Source organism: Sturnus vulgaris, chromosome Z (genome assembly GCF_052056855.1).
Source record: "Sturnus vulgaris isolate bStuVul1 chromosome Z, bStuVul1.hap1, whole genome shotgun sequence".
Lineage (NCBI taxonomy): Eukaryota > Metazoa > Chordata > Aves > Passeriformes > Sturnidae > Sturnus > Sturnus vulgaris.
Genome location: NC_142283.1, coordinates 16151672 through 16168175, shown reverse-complemented (window position 1 = coordinate 16168175; position 16504 = coordinate 16151672). Strand labels below are relative to the sequence as shown.

At 52.3% G+C, this 16504-nt stretch overlaps 1 long non-coding RNA gene across 1 annotated transcript; it reads right to left on the bottom strand.

Annotated features, from left to right (window-relative positions):
• Nucleotides 1–2795: 2795 nt before the first annotated feature.
• On the bottom strand, nt 2796–14929 carry LOC148219706 (uncharacterized). Its single transcript, XR_015799628.1, has 3 exons — nt 14828–14929; nt 14186–14382; nt 2796–2860 (listed from the first exon to the last, which is right to left on the bottom strand). It is a non-coding gene; the product is annotated as an uncharacterized LOC148219706 (long non-coding RNA).
• Between the last annotated feature and the right edge of the window lie 1575 nt (nt 14930–16504).

Here is a 16504-nt window from a genome sequence, read left to right as displayed (position 1 = left end):
GAGCATAACTTTGGCACTGACTCTTCCTTCAGTTGATCCCTGCGAGGCTGCAATTGCTCTGCTGGCTCTGCTGCCACTTCAAATGCCCTCTCTAGTGAGGAGTGGCACTTCCTCTCAAATGCGGCCAACTCCTTCTGTCTACAACAAGGAGACAGACAAGCAAACCATTAATAGCAACAGTCTCCTTGCAAATGCAGGACTGCATACCATGTCCCACGTAGGGCACTCTCAGGGACTTCCAACAGCCCTCTAGTTGCACCTCAAGAGAATGCTGCACTTCCCTCCCTAGACCAGCATCTCTCTTTGTCATTCGTGCAGGTGACAGAGTCACCAGTGAGAAAGCCAAACAAGCTTCCAGAAGCCACAAAACCCTTCCAGAAAGCTCAGCTTCTCTCAGCTTAACAGCTTCCTGCCTGCTAGGTCTTACACTCCTCTCTGATAGAGTGCATATCGGACTTGCAAAAATTCTTCTTTGGCTAAGACATCCTTGGGAAGTCTAGATGAGTACTGCAACAATTCCTCTTGCTTTCAGTAGTGCACCAAGGAAAGAGCCCTCAAGCTAGAGCTTGGAGAGGAGGTGGATATGAATTTCCAATCCCATAATCAAAGCATGCCATGATGGTTTGGGCTGGCAGGGGCTGCAGGAAGCTTCTAGCCCAGTCTTCAGCTCCAAGCACTTGGGGTCAGCTATGGCGTCTGGACAGCCTGCTCCAGGCTCCGTCCAGCGCAGTTTTCCAAATTTCCAGAGGTGGAATCTCCACAAGCTCTCTGACAAGCTTCTTCTGCTGCATTAATGCCTCTGAGGTTCTATGCTTCTCCTGAGGCCCAGCCTGAACCTCCCTTCCTTCTACCCTGCTCCAGTTCAGAATGCTTTTTGGCAAGGTTTGACAAGCGAGTCCCAGGAGGCAGCAACCAGACCTGCCCAAGAGCTGCCTTCCCTTTGCTGTGCTGAGCAAGTCAAATGATGAGATAGCCAAATTTGTTCTTTGGCGCTGGACCTCCTAAAGGCCAGCAATGCCCAGCCCTGCCCAGAGAAAAGAGAGAAAGCTTAGCACACACCTGAACTGCCGGGCCCTGCGCACTCTATCCATGCTTTCCTGCCACTCGGCTTTTCCTGCCTGAGCCGAGGAGTCCTGACAGGCAAGAAGCTCTCCTGTTGGCGCCTGCAAGGAATGGGCAGGGAAAAAGCACAAACAAGACATAAGGACTCCTGAGAGCTGGGACAGGCGGGAAGTGCACACACAGCTCACCTGAAGGCAGAAGCTGTTGTGTGGGCGTGTTGATGGGAGTAACTAAATAACTCTTGAGGTGCTATGAAGTGTCTGAATAGAAGCAGGGAACATTTCCCTGCTCAGCTCTGCTCAACTGGCTTTCCCTCAGCATTTCAAGCACGGGGGAGCACGCAGCAGGAACTGCGTTCCAGCCCTTCAGAGACAGACTTTGTCTCTGCCATGCAGAGCTCCTCAGCACTCTGACCCAAGTAAACTTGGGGCATGCCACAATTAAGGGTGTCATCGACGCAGTGACTGTAGCTAGCTAGACAGTGTGTGGAGGGGGGAGCTCCCTGCAGGCAGCAATGGCTCTTCTGTACCCCACAAGGCTGTGAACTGTGCCTTGGCTCTGCTCTCTCCGCTGACAACACAGAGGCTGCACTGACACCGTGCACAGCGGGGCTCACTTTCACACCAGTAGCGCTAAAGGACATCATGCTACTGCTTATCGAACGCCAAGGGAAGTTCACAGTCCCTGTCAGAATGCCAGGAAAATGATGCCTGCATGTGAAAGTTCAGATCCCATTTGCCACGTGTCAGTGGCTGGGCTGAAGTGCTGCGTCATGGCAGGACTCCAGCCCCAGCATCTTCAACCACAAACGGCAAGTGCTGCCTGATCAGAAACCTGCAGCTCTGCACTGCACCAAAGCTTTGCAGTGTACCAGCCAAAGCTGCCACTTACAGGTTCAGCATGCTCCGGATCTGGACTGACAGCCCATGGATATTTGTTGTCCTTTGCCTCCCCTTCAGCCTCTGGAGGAAGAGAGCGAGCCCGAGGAGGTTCTGCTGCTGGTGTGGTGCTCTGCAGACAGACAGCAGTGTGAGGGACAGGGAGTAACCTGTCATTTAGGACCTTCTTTCTCCTGAGCCCTATCCCTAGCCATCGTAAGGAGAAGTCATGAATTTGGATTCAAGTGTGACACTCAGTCATTAAAACTCAGATCAGGAGGGGTGATGAGATTCGTTTTTGGACAGGACTGCATATGCTTCTGAAGGAGATATCTCAGCCTGGCTACAATCAGCATGCAGCGTCCTGTCTGCAAAAGCTGACTTTCATTAGTTAAAATGTCTTCAATGGAAGAGGAGGAAACTGATGGAATCTTGGTGGTAGCGCTCACACAGACATTGACGTGAACTTTCTTTCTTTCTTTCTTTCTTTCTTTCTTTCTTTCTTTCTTTCTTTCTTTCTTTCTTTCTTTCTTTCTTTCTTTCTTTCTTTCTTTCTTTCTTTCTTTCTTTCTTTCTTTCTTTCTTTCTTTCTTTCTTTCTTTCTTTCTTTCTTTCTTTCTTTCTTTCTTTCTTTCTTTCTTTCTTTTTTTCTTTCTTTCTCTCTCTCTTTCTCTCTCTTTCTTTCTCTCTTTCTCTCTTTCTTTCTCTTTCTCTCTTTCTCTCTTTCTTTCTTTCTCTCTCTCTTTCTTTCTTTCCCTCTCTCTTTCTTTCGTTCTCCCTTTCTTTCCTGTCAGAGTGGTGCTCTACTGCAACAGGCCAAGCTCACAGCTTGCTCCACAATTCTCAGACATCAGCATTGTCACGGGTGCCCAGACCACTCACCAAAACATGGACTTGAGTCCTTCCACGTCTCAGGCGACCTGCCAGGGGAGAGGGAAAAGGAACCAGCTGCTCTTAGAAACTCTCTGTGCACAGGAATCCCACAGAACAAGGCTACCCAAGCATACAGCATTTCTCTTGAACACCATCGCTCCACGAGCAACACTCCTTTTGCACAGCAAGCAAGGGTACGGGGCAATACCCTAGACTGTGTCTACCTGTTGCTTGGCCTTGCCACTAAGGAACAAGATAACTGGCTGAGAAAATACAAATTGTTCCTTAGCAGTCAGTGCCTACATTGTAGCTCATTGTCAACCCTACAGCCGAAGCTGCTTTTTTCTCCTCTCTTTTTCCTGGACAGTTTTAAATCATTTTTGTGAAGTGTATGCCGTATTTCCCACACGCTTGCTGTCAACAATTCCCCAGAAAAGCTTCCCCAAACCCCTGTTAGCACGTGCCGTTCTCTTCAGACACAGCACAGGCCCAGCTCCGGGGTTCAGGAGGACACACAAACTGCTCGGCACTTTGCCCTTCAGCGCAAAGCCAATCGCTCTTGTAGCACGCACAGAGGGTGCAGTTAGACAGGCACATCCTTTAAGGATGGAATGCAGAAAAAAGGTGCTTTCCCTCGGTTCTGGAGAGAACCGCAGAGTTTTTAGAAAGATGCCTCCAAAGCTCTCCCAGTCTGTATTTTGGAAGTTGCCCACACCCTGCTGGGCAGGAGACACCCCCTTCTTCCCGCTGAAGCCCTTGGCAGGAGCTTTAGCAAACATATGGCATTTTTATGGCACTTTTGTTTCAATGTGCTGCCCGAAGGGAAAAAACTATTACTCACGTCTCAGACCATTAAAAATTTGGCGGGATGACACCGAGGAAAAAGCCCTGCCAACTGCTCTACGGACTTGCTCCATCATTTCAGCAGGGCTGCTCAAGTCCGTGGACCGGGAAACAAAACACAAAAACGGGAAAGAAATCCTCTTGCACAAGTCCCCGGACTGTGCAAGGAAAAGAGGAAAAAAAGACAAAAGGATGCCTGTGTGAGTCTGCAGACTCGTACAAGAGCAGGCAAAAAAAAAAGACTCCCTTTTCAGGGCACACACTACTGCCGGAGAACACCTCAAGAGAGGATCCTCCTGTAATGAGCACGCCAGGAGCTGCTCTGAAGGCTGATGCCTTGTGTGCATCAGGGCAACCTGCAGCTGACAATGCTGTGACGTGGCAGCCCTCCGCTGACATCACAATAGCGTCGCTCTAGGTTACTCTGTGAATTTGTGCCTAGCGACCGAACCTCCTCCACAGCTAAGACAAAAGAGAAGCCCAGAAAGTTCTCCTCTGTGCCGAGGCAGCACAAAACCCTCTTGCAGTCCATAAGCCATAGCTCAAAGGATCCAAGAGGAAAGCAAAACAGACACCAAGCACACACAGCCACTACTTTGGCCACCAATGCTTCTGACTAAACTAAGAACACTTGCTTAAATACTATGGATGAAATCACGCTATGCTAATATCCCAGACAGTTCCCTACATTGGAATGCCTGTCATTCCCACTCCCTTACTGCAGGACTAACATCAGCCACCAAGTGAAGGACTTGCTGAAGGAAGAAGGAAAACCTTAGTGGAGAAAAACAGCCAAATAACAAACCACCCATATGTGTTTACCTAACACTGGAGCAGCATTGGTGTTGTCCATATGGCAAGGACTGCGCAGGGCTGTGCCCATGTCCTGTGCATAGCAGGGGGTGCCCTTGGAGTGGCCCTCACCGTGTGGGTGCAGCCATGGGCGCATTTGCCCGTTCTCTCCACTTCCACCAGCTCCCAAGCCAGCCCTTCTCTTGACAATGTTCTCTGTCCAACACTAAGGTACTCCTGAGGCCTTTGCAGAAACCCACTCCCTTGGGCTTGTGGGAAACCTGCAAGGTCAGATTCCTCCATGGATGTGGCTTTTCAATCTCTGTCCTGCCCATGGTGGATATGGATGCGTGCTGCGTAGTGCTCTGTTTTTCAGTCCTTTGCTGCACTCTCATTTCTGGCCTGCAGGAGCCGAGTAGATTGATCCCCGTTTTCCTCAGCTAACTTGGTCTCTTCTTTTATGGACCGCATAGCTCACAGAACTGCAAACTCCATGGCTGCTGGGGAGAGTTGCAAGCAGCATACATGGCAAATGATACAAAGTGCAGGTTCTGTGGAATTCTCCTGCGTCATTTTCTTCTAGACCTTCTCATAATGTGCCACAGCAAGGAGCAAACAGGTGCCAGTGCCGTGGGTAACTGCAGAAGGCCGCAGGTCAAGAACAGGAGTTTAGCCCCTGGCTACAGGAAGCAGAGGAATTTGCAAGGCAGGTGAGTGCTTGAGATGCTGGAGGCCTGCCAAGCTGCCTGCTCTTGTCTTGCTGCTGAAATCCTGAACTTCAGTCCTCTTGACAACAACACTTGGGCCAAAATCCAGCATTTCTTAGAGAGATTGGCATCTGCTGAGGAACGGCTTACACTGCTCATCTTTATGACAATTAACCCAGGCCAGGGTTTAGAAAGGACGGACCTAAGTGAGTCTTTGGATTTTCCTGGAAGGAACAAAGCCTTGTGACAGCAAGCAGCATTCCCAGGCCTGCAATGGCAAGGTCCTGGGCATGAAGGTATGGGGCACAGAGTGCCCTCATGCCCTATTTCTGCGTCTTTCTGGGAAGCAGAGGAATATTGCCCCTGCCTGTGAGGAGCTCAGCCTGGGAAGTGACACTCCCCTTCTGGTTTGGGTTTTCTCTTTTTTTATTGTGGTCGGCAGCTCTTTGTAACATGAGCCAAGCCTGCCCCCCAGCCTGGCTGATTGGAGCCTGCCAGCAAAGGCATTGCACGAAGCCTGGACAGGAGGCACTTGAGGAGGCTTTGTGGCCTGCCAGCTCAGCGCAGGTCTGGGAATCAAAACTCCCTAACTGCCGCGCTCCATGGGGAGATTGCCTGCCTCGTCAGCCCGCGCTGAAGCTGTCCCTGCCCTGGCGCTGTCCAAGGCCCCGGCGCCGTGCGCTGGGGACGCACAGTCCCCACAGTCTGGGGCTCCGCGCTGCTTCGCAGCTGCCCGACGCTCTCCCCCCTCACGGAGGGGTCCCGCCCCGCCCCAGGCGCCCCCTGGCGGCTGCCCCGCCCCGCCCGCCCCAAGCAGGGGCCTTCCCTTCCCATGGCGCCCCCCAGCGGCAGCCGCCCCTCCCTGCAGGCACCGAGGAGGCCTCGGGCCCTGCTGCTCATCCTGTCACTCGGCTCCCTTCTTTTCACACACCAAAGAAGGCTTGACAGGAAGCCTTTTCCTGCCCTCTCCCTCTGCTTTCCTTTGTGCGGACCCAAGCTCTGCCCTGAACGTGGCCCTGGCGTCTACATAGCTGCTGGCGCAGGAAAAGGGCCCTTCCTTCTCCCGCCTCTTGTCACTACTGCCTCAAAAGCACCGCCCAGCTCTGCTGGGAGGAACAGCCCACGGCACAGTGGGTGCCATCCCTGCCCAGCCGGGGCTCTCTGGCAGAGCACCAGCAGCAGCAGCAGCAGCACTGCTTGCCTTGGCTTCACCCGTGAAACCAGAAGCCTCTGTGAAACTTCAGTGTCCACATCACTAGGAGGAAAGGGATCGCGGTCTATTTTCAAATTTTCCATTTCAGAGGCTTTAATCAGATAAATCAGGATGAGACCTTCAGACAGAATTTTACCAATTTATTGCGGCCAGGGTGGAATGTCTCATTCAGAACCATCCATAGTACTGTCTAATGTGTGCCACTAACGCATTTGAAGTTTATTTTAAAGACTTAGACTTCTGTTTCCTTCAAAACTTCCTTATTATTCCTCCTTAGGACAGCTGTAGATAGAGCTGCGGAGAAAGAAGATTCTAAATGACAGGTTACTCCCTGTCCCTCACACTGCTGTCTGTCTGCAGAGCACCACACCAGCAGCAGAACCTCCTCGGGCTCGCTCTCTTCCTCCAGAGGCTAAAGAGGAGGCAAAGGACAACAAATATCCATGGGCTGTCAGTCCAGATCCGGAGCATGCTGAACCTGTAAGTGGCAGCTTTGGTTGGTACACTGCAAAGCTTTGGTGCAGTGCAGAGCTGCAGGTTTCTGATCAGGCAGCACTTGCCGTTTGTGGTTGAAGATGCTGGGGCTGGAGTCCTGCCACGACCCAGCACTTCAGCCCAGCCACTGACACGTGGCAAATGGGATCTGAATTTTTATGTGCACAGAGTGCTCAGGCTCCCCGCTCCTCTTTCCCCCTCAGTGTCACTGCAGAGGAACGGGTCATCTTTTCCGCAGTCACCCAATCTCTGGGTTCACACTTCCTGACAGATCTAGGATGCAAAGGGCCTCGTTAAGAAGGTCAAAAGCATCGAGAATATCTTAGGAATTCTGAGAAAAGGTTACCCTTCTAAGATAACCAAGTCATTCCCTGCATTTGTCCTTTTCAAATTCTTTCAGTTGTCGTCCCTGTTGGATCATGCTTCTTCTGGTGCTTCTAAGGAATTGATTGTACTCTTGATTTGTACCAAGGCACAAACTGCAGAACCGTCTGAACTAAACACAGAAACCAACTACCTGTCAGACCATCTTCACATTCCACGTCACTTTCAAGATGTACTTGGAGGTGTTTGAATGATTATCTATGGCACAACTCTCTCCTTCTGGCTGCAGGCTCTGCAGCTGCTTCCTCTGAGTTCACCCAGGCTTGTATTCCCTAACAAGTCCTAGTACCACCTCCTCTTTTCCAAGGGCACAATAGTCTAAATGAAAACCTAGCCAATGGCACAACTCTCCAGTCCAGAAGGAAAAGAAAGGACAAGTTGTAAAACATTTTCTCAAAACATTTGTCCTGCTTTGCTGCAAGAGTCTTGCTGCACACACAGTGTTGAAAGCCGAGAAAAGCTGCAAAAGACGCTGTGGCACATCTTGTGTGCCACAGAAGCTCAGCGTAGCTCTCCAGTAAAGAACTGAGTTTGAAAAGAGCAAACATGATTGTTCAAATGATTCTTGGAAAACGGAAACAACTTTCCCAAAGTGAAATGAAAATGGAAAGAAACAACTGAAGATGTTCACATGCATGGATTTCTTTATTTATATGCTCCCCTTTTCCGTGTTGCACAAGTTCTACATCACATTAATTCCAAATTCCTCTCACTTCTAAGACCTATGACTTACCATGTTATATACACTCTACACGCAATTTGCCTTCCCTTCTTTTTCTCTGAAAGCAATGCTGGAAACACAAGAAACATGCAAATGTAAGATCTCCAAAGTATACAGTGCTTTGGTCGAGTGTGAGTTCTAGAGAGAGGGAATAGGATCTGCGTGTATATTTTACCCTCACCAGTGACAATACACAGTTCCAACAAAGGTGGTTTGTGTGCCATTGTGCACAGCTCAAGACTCTTTGCCTTGGATTAAGGTGGCAAAGTTAACGTGTTTACACAGACTGGGGATTCAACTGCTCTGGTTTCCTACCCGTGTCAATAAACAGCAGCAGAAATAAACCAGCTGGCAGTTTCTCAGCAGAGAGGACCTTTGCTCCAGTGTGAAAGTGCTGGATTGGCAATGGAGGAGGGAGCCGGCTGAGAGCTGAGCTGCTCTATCGGATTGGCATCCGAACGGCGGCAAGAAGAGCGGATCAATGCTTTTCTTTTCATCGTATCCGCAGTCTTCGATTTTCACCTGGGAGCGGACAAGGGAACACGAGCAGCGCTGGACAGGAGAGCGCAGCTCCGGGCGCGGCCTCGCCTCCACACCCCGAGCGCTCCGGGGAGCAGTGCTGCCCCGCAGCGCCTGGATTTCTCCCTCCTCATCTGCTGCTCTGCCTGGCACGGGCAGGCTCCTCATTCAGCGCTTTGTTACGCTGCAGGGGAATGTGCGCACAGCGCTTTGCTTGTGAGCAAGAGGTGGCAGTGCGGGTCGAGCGGGCGGGATGAGGCACCAGGGGAAAGTTGCAGGGTGGACGGAAATTAAAGAAGCGGCTAAACGAGTCGGTGGTTTTGGCGTCGTCGCAGGAGGAAGAAGGAGCCGCTCCGTGCCTCCGGCCGAACCCGCTTCGGCCCCGGAGCCAAGTGGCCAGAGCCGCCCCGGGGCGCGCGCGGCCGAGCGGGGATGGGACAAACGGTGCCGGCGCTTCAGCAGCAGCAGCGGCAGCGACGACTCTGCTCACCCTCGGCGTCTCTTGCTCTAGTTCCTTCTGTCCCTGTGCCACTGTCCCGCACCCTGTCCCGGTCTCCCTGTCCTGCTCTACCCCTCCCACTCCGGGTCTCTGTGTCCACCTTCCAGGCAGGGCCATGCTCCCGGCCTGTCGCGGCCCCGGGCGGGGCTGCGCCCTCACCAGCCCCGCAGTCCCGCCGCGGTCTCGCCTTCGCCCGGTCCTTGCCGTACTGCCCGTTGCGCTGCTGGGCGGGCATCAGTAGCGGGGACTTGGGCAGCATCGCCATCCTTGGGCTGCGCCTGTCGTGACTCCGCGCCCGGCTCCGGCCTCGGCCCTGGCTCCGGTTCCGACTCCTCTCGGGGCCCGCGGAGGACGCGCGCGGGGCGGTCGCTCTCGGGGCCAGCGGCAGAAACTCGGTGTGATGGCCGCCGAGGCCGAGGCTCCGGTGCTCCGTTCAGACGGGGGTGCCCGGCCCGGGGGGCTTGGGGAACGGTCGGGGGCCGTTCGTGGACCCGGGCTTACCGCCGACAGCCCGCAGGGAAGGCGCAGGAGGCCCTGCAGGAGCGACACAGCCTGCGTTCAGTGCTGCGGCGCGGCGACTTCGGCAGCGTCTACTCGGGGACGGCGCCTCGGTGAGTGGGGGGTTGGGCGGGGGTCGGGGGAGGAGGAGGAAGGTGGACGAGGATGGGGTTCGGCAGAGCTGGCTGCAAACTCAGCCCGCTGCTCCCCTTGGCTAGCAGGTGGCCATCAATTGTGTGTTGCGGGATTGCAATCCGTCATTGGGGAGAGCTGGTGAGGGACCGGGGCCAGCAGTAGAAACTGGCTGTGATGGGCGGGGAAAGCCGAGGCCCGGGAATGTGGAAGCCGCCAGGAAGCCTCGAGGGAGAGCATGTGGGCTCAGCAGAGGGAGCAGGGCATCCAGTGCTGGATTCCAGACCAATGGCACGGCATCAGCCCCACTGATGGCATCATGGTCTTCCCGCAGCACAACAGCATCCGTGCGTCTCTGGAAATCAAGATCTTGGACAAGGTATCCACTGGGCTCCATGGTGTTGTTCAGCTCCTGGATTGGTTGGAGCTCTCTGACAGCGTCTTGTTGGTGATCAAGTGCCCAGTGCAGTCTCAGGACGTCATGGATTTCGTTCTGCTGGAGGGTTCCTGTCTGAGAGGTGGCGCAGGGGCTGTTCTGCCAGGTGCTGGAGGCCGTGCAGCAGCTGTAAGGTCCTGCACCACGACATCAAACCCAAAAACATCCTCCTGGACCTGGCCACCAGATAGACTGAAAGGATGGACTTTGGCTATGGCACCTACCTCCAAGACACACTCTCCCCACAGTTTAGAGGTGAGACCACCCAGGGCTACTCTCCCACTCCTAATATTTCATGGGCCAAACCTGGATGTGGCCCTGGAGATTCCCCCTTTTGCTACCAGTCAAGGGCACACCTATGAGCCACAGAGATCTGCCTGTAACTGACAGAAGGAAAGAAGGAAAGTTCAAGAGCATAATTCCTCCTTCTCCCGCTGCTAAACCTGTTTTCCTCTCCCTCATAAAGAGGAAATGCAGTTTTCCTGTGCATTGATGGCAGCTTATTGCACCTGCACAGCTGAGAGGCCTTTTCCCCTGCTGCTGTGCTGCGGGCTGATTTAGCAGTGTTATAAATAATAAAGATAGTCATCGGAATTGAGTATAATCATAAATAAGCGATACTTTATTTCATGATCAGGATATGGTCCATGACAGCCACAATTGCAAAGAGCAACGCCGACCCCGGGATCAGCGCCGTGTTAACACGCTACCATCCGAACTCTACCGCACCGGATCCCCCAATGTTCACAAAAAACGCTGTGTCAGTCCAGTTTATATACAGCTTTTCCTAGCCAGGAGCAGAGGTCTTGGTCTCCTTTTGTCGTTTCGCATATTCATGTGGTTTTCTTTCTCTGCGTTGGGCTGGGAGATGATGAATTCTGACGAAGGCAGGCTTTGGTTTACTGGAAGCTGGTATTGAGATGTATTTTTTCTGGTTCTGGTTATCTTAATCGCGGGTGCTTGTTGGGAGCTCATCGTTTGGGTGTTGCCTGGACGGTTTTGGAGTGAGCCATCTCTGTGGCCACGCCTATTCACCTGTTAATCTGGGCTGTCCTGCTTTTGTTGGCTGTTACAATGTTGTGATGAAGCAATCTGCGTCCTTTTCATCCGTGGTTCTCTTTTCGGTTTCTGAGTTTCCTTTGTTACTTTATTCATACCAAAACTGCTTATTCCGCATTAATTTACAACTATCCACGAATTACATTATATCATATATTGCAGTGGCAACGTCCTCCTTCATCTCAAGCAGCCTTTTCTCCTCCTCCTCCTCCTTCTGTACTTCAGCCAGGAAGTTTTCCCTCTGCGCCAGCCTCTGCTGCGCCTCTGAACTCTGCCGTTCCTGCTTGCTTGCCTGGTGAGGGGAGGAAGACACTTTGTTGGGGGTTGATTTTTTCCCTTTTCTCTCTGTGGAATTTTCCCCATTGTTATGCTAAGAAATTTGTTGGGTAGGACCTAGCATGGGTGGCTAGTGGCAGGAGAAAGGCAGGGGAAAGGGGGGGGGGCGGAGGAAGGGGGAAAAACTGCGAGATCAGAAGCCAGAACAGGAGATGGGGAGGCACTGGTTCGCTCTCGTTTGCTTGTGGAGTCAGAGGAGGACGACCGCTGCTGCTACCCACCATCCCCCACCATCCCAATGCCGGGAGCCATCTTTTTTGGCTCTTAGACCCCGCACTGCTGCCTTCTCACCTCAGCCTGCTATCTCCAAGCACCCTGCTGAGCACCGGGACCGGCGCTGTGTGCAAAGTCTCTCCTCCATCCCTTTCCCATCCACAGTACTGCCGCCATCACTCCCAGCACCCCTGCAGCTGCATGGGATCTGCCCCTGTCCACCACTGGTAACTGCACCACGGGGAAGGATGCCTGTGGCCGAGAAGGACTGGAACTGGGATCCTGTTCTGTTTGGTTTTAATTTCATAGCTATGTTTCTGGTTTGGTTTTTTGGTTTTTTGGTTTTTGGGGGTTTTTGTCTTGTTAGATATATTAGCAAAAAACTGTTATCCCTATCCCCCTATCTTTGCCTGAGTGTCCCCTTAATTCCAAAATTATAATAATTTTACATTCTCCATTTTAAAGAGAGGCTCCTGCCTTTCTTAGCAGCTACTTGTCTTTCAAACCAAGACAAGTTCCAGATGAAGTCCCAGCCAAGCTCCCCAGATAATCAGCAGAACCTTCATGCACCACACAAAGCCCCAACTGAAAATTGCACATTAGTCATGGCTTTGTGCCCCCCCCACAATGCTGTCCTAATCAGAAATTTGGAAGGAGGAGCAGCAGATGGGACAAAAGGAGATGTCACATTCCTTTCCCGCAGTCACGGCTGCCTGTTTCCTGGCCCCTCTCTCCTCAGCATTTCTGCCTGCTCTCAGAGCTGTGCTCTCAAAGCGCTGAAGTGGTCCCTGCCATCTCCTCTGCTTCCTTCATTACTTTGCTGCAGGGATGCCAGCAATCGGGCTTCAGAAGAAGCTGGAGAGAGGCTCCGCTAATTTGAGAAATGGATGCTGTCCAAAGGAAACAGAAACAAAAGAAACCAATTTAAAAGACACAAAGGAAAAAGGAACCATGATTTTCAAAGCTGACCTTCTAAGAGGCTCAAGCTGGATTCCTCTAGCGCCAGAAACACACAGACACAAGTGGCAGAGTGCAGATGGACTCAGCTCTGGCTTGCAGGAAGAGCAGTGCCTGCCTTGGCATGCCCCCCCTCCTGTGCTGCCTGCCATCTTCCTCCACAGCAGGGGCAGCTAAGGAAGTGGCCCAGTCACCAGCTCCTGTCTGCCACAAAACCTGGCAGCAAAGCTGCAGCAGTTCTCATCGACTTGAGTGGGCCAGGCAGTGCATGGGGCTGGCACAAATCCTGCTCAGCTGTCCCCGTTTGGCTGGCAGAAAGCTCGAAGAGTGGGGCAGGAGGGACAAGCTGGGTGCCCTGGGATGCTCACAGTCAGCCTCCCACCACCCCTCTCTTCCCACAGACCAATCGAGAACCGCTTGGCAGGGATTGCTTCTGCTGTGCTCTTCAAGCCCCACTTCAGGCCTTCATCCCCAGCACTACAGTACTTCAGTTCCTTTGCTACCAGGGAAACCTGAATCCACCACCCAAGAGCAAAAGAGGGCCCTGCAAATGACCAGAAGGTGGGAGCTGTTCTGTCCGGAACGGCAGTGAGAATTGGGCTTGCTTAGCCTGCAGAAGGGCAAGCCCTGGGGAGATCTTCCAATATTTGAAGGGCTTCTAAGAAAGATGGGGATACATCTGTTAGCAGGGCCCATTACAACAGGACAAGAGGGAATGATGCCAAGCTAAAAGAGAGTCCATTCAGATTGCCTCTAAGGAAGAAACTCTTTACCAGGAGAGTGCTGAAACACTGGCACAACTTACCCAGAGAGCTGGGATGTGCCCCACACTTGGCAACATTCAAGGACATGTTGGCTGGGGCTCTAAGCAACCTAACCTACTTGAAGATTCCCTTGCCAGTGGCAGGGAGTTTAGGCTAAATGACCTTCACTGGTCCATTCTAACCTCAACTAGTCTTGGATCCTACTTGGTTTTCATTTGAAAAGCGCCCAGAGAGGAGATTATTATCGGGAAGCCCATCCAATGCCCTGGAGTTTGGCCGAGGAGCAAAGCCTGACAGGGAGCAGCTGTTTGGCTGCAGCCGCTTTGCATTGTACCTGCAGAAGTTCCTCGGTAGAGCCTCGCCTGTGCACATCCATCTGCAGGCAGCAGCCCAGAAATTCACACAAGCCAGAGGGTAGCCTGAGCTTGTGCAGATACGGTGCCCCTCGCTTGCCTATCAGGTATTTGGCCTGAAGTAAATGGAAACACAAGAACTCTGTGTGATCTTTCCACATCCTTAAGTGCTCACCTTGAGCCCATATTTTACGCTGCAGTTTGCAGTGGCAATTTCTTGCCTAGCAGATGGTAAGAGATGAACCTTCCCAACCAGAATAAAAAAGGCCTCAATGCAGCCCCAGCTATTGCAACCTTCAACAGGTCTTGCCTTGGAAGTTTATGTGGGCCCCAGGGACATTTGACAAGTGGGCCTTGGTGGAACCAGTTCCAGCTGTGGGAATGGGATTTTGTCTAATCCCGTTGTGACAGAGCAGTAGGACAGCGGCATCTGAGCGTATTTGCACCTTACCGTGTCCTGGGTTTTCCAAATATAAGGAGCCCTTCCTTTGGCCATTTCTATTCCCACGATGCCAAGGGACCAGGTGTCCACTTTGGGGCCGTATGGCTCTCCTCTCACAACCTCGGGCGCCATCCAGCAGGTGGTCCCGACCATCGACCTCCGTTTGCTGCGCTCAGGGACGAGCACAGCACAGAGGCCAAAATCAGCTGAGGAGAAAAACAAACACTGCTTCAAGTAGGAAACCAAGAAAAAGAGTTCGCCTCTCTAAGTCTCAGAATGCAGTGCGGAATCCAGCTGCAAAAGCAGCTGTGCTCTCCTTCCTCAGGGCTGCAGCCAAGGACATGGGCAACTGTCCACTTAGCAACACCCCCCCCCCCCCGCCCCCCGACTATTAACACCGTGGCTTTTCTTCATTCACCTGGTGGTTTACACTGTAACTCCCTCCTTCCGGAAGGAACACAAAGCACAAAGCAAAGCTACTCTTGACACCTTGTTTCCTTTCTAGACCTCTCAGCACCTTGCAGCTGCGTCCTGAGCTTGCAGCAGTGCCCTGTGCACTCTCACCAGCACCACTGCCGGGCACCTGGCAGCCACTCAAAAGCAGCCCCACATTGCCTCCCCGGGGAGCGGCTCCTGAGCAGGAACACCCACCTAACTTGACGGAGCCGTCCCGGCCCAGAAGGATGTTGCTGCTTTTGATGTCTCTGTGGATCACCTGGTTGGCATGAAGGAAAGCCAGGCCTTGCAGGCACTGAGAGAGAAAAAAGAAAGAGGAGGACAAAAGTTGGCCTGATCCGACATCATCACACGCTTTAAAGGAAACTGCTCCTGAAGATTGACAGATGTCACAGGAACAGTGAGTGCTGCCAAGAGGAAGAGCTTGCCGCTGCATCCCTAGGAGAGCAGCATCTTTCCAAGGGAAGGCATGTTCCTTTCTGAGGGGGAAACATCAGTCGTTGCAGGAGACTGTGCCCTGCAAAGCCAGCGCAATGACTGCTGCTACAGCGAATGCGCTCTCCCCATCCTGAGGACAAGCAACGGTTTTCCAAAAAAGGAAAAGTCCCTGCCTCAGGTACCAAGGGGATCATTGTCGGGCGGGAGACCACAGGACGAGGGTCGAAGTAGCTCATGTGTCAGTTTTCAGCAGCAAGCAGCATGGTGGGTGCCATGCCATCCTTTGAAGCTGAGACCTGTGATAGCAGAGTCTCTCTTTGCCTTTGCTGTTGGTTTAACACTGGCACATCCAGAAGCTTTCTGCATTGACTTCTTTGCAATTACAGGCAGAAAATGAAAATGAAGAAGAGACAGAGCTCAACACCAGTAGATAAGAGAAATTAGCAGACTATAGTAAGGGCAGGGACACCGGCAGGCAGTGCAGTGCAGATGCTCGCTCTTCTCTGAACAATAAGAGCAGCACAGAAAGCAAGCTCTGAACACGGAATCACTCACTTAGCAGCGCTTTCAAAGGACGAGCCTGTCCAAGGCATCCAAAGTACAAGCAGGATCCCTTACCTCCCGACAGACAGTTGCTATGTGTCCTACAACCATCCTTTTCTGGCTCACCACTGTAGCTAAAGAGCCTCCGTCCATGTACTCCAGCACCAGCCAGACATCCCCATTTTCCAGGTAGCTGGAAGATGAAAACAACAGCGTGGGGCTGAATGTGCACAGTTAAATTGCTGCACCGAAGAAATGCCTACAGTAGAGTTTTGTTTCCAGGTCACACGTAAATGAGGATGGAATGAAATGAAGACACGCTCCACCTAGACTATCCAGTGCTTGCAATCTGTGCCGTCTCAATGAGGAACGCACATCCGCACAGAAGGAGACGGCTCAGGTGGCAAGCAGGGAAAAAAGTCACTTTTGCCATGGCAAAGATAAATCTGGAAGCAGACACATCCCAGCAGCTGCTTCCTCATCTTCATACACAAATCCCACCATTAATTCCAGCAACGAGGAGACACGGTTTTCACAGCTTTTACCCACGACACGGGGGTGTGTAGCAATGCCGACACCCTTTGGAAAACCTTGCATAGAGGACAGTCACAAACAGGAAAAACCATTTCAAACCTGGCAAATGATGTTTCTCTTAGCCTAGTCTTTTGGCATGCAAGGCAATGGAAAATAGTGAAAACAGTGCATGGGAAATCATTTCTGTGTTGGTTTCCCAGACCTCCTCCTCCTCCAACATCCGGAAAAAATCACACCCCGAAACAGCAAAAGAACATGCAGCGAGTGAACGTGCAAGCTGCTGGCTCAGTAAGAGAGCCACGCTTCTGAGGACCATCTTCAAGCTGTCTCTTGCAGGACCCACGAATGAGGACAAAA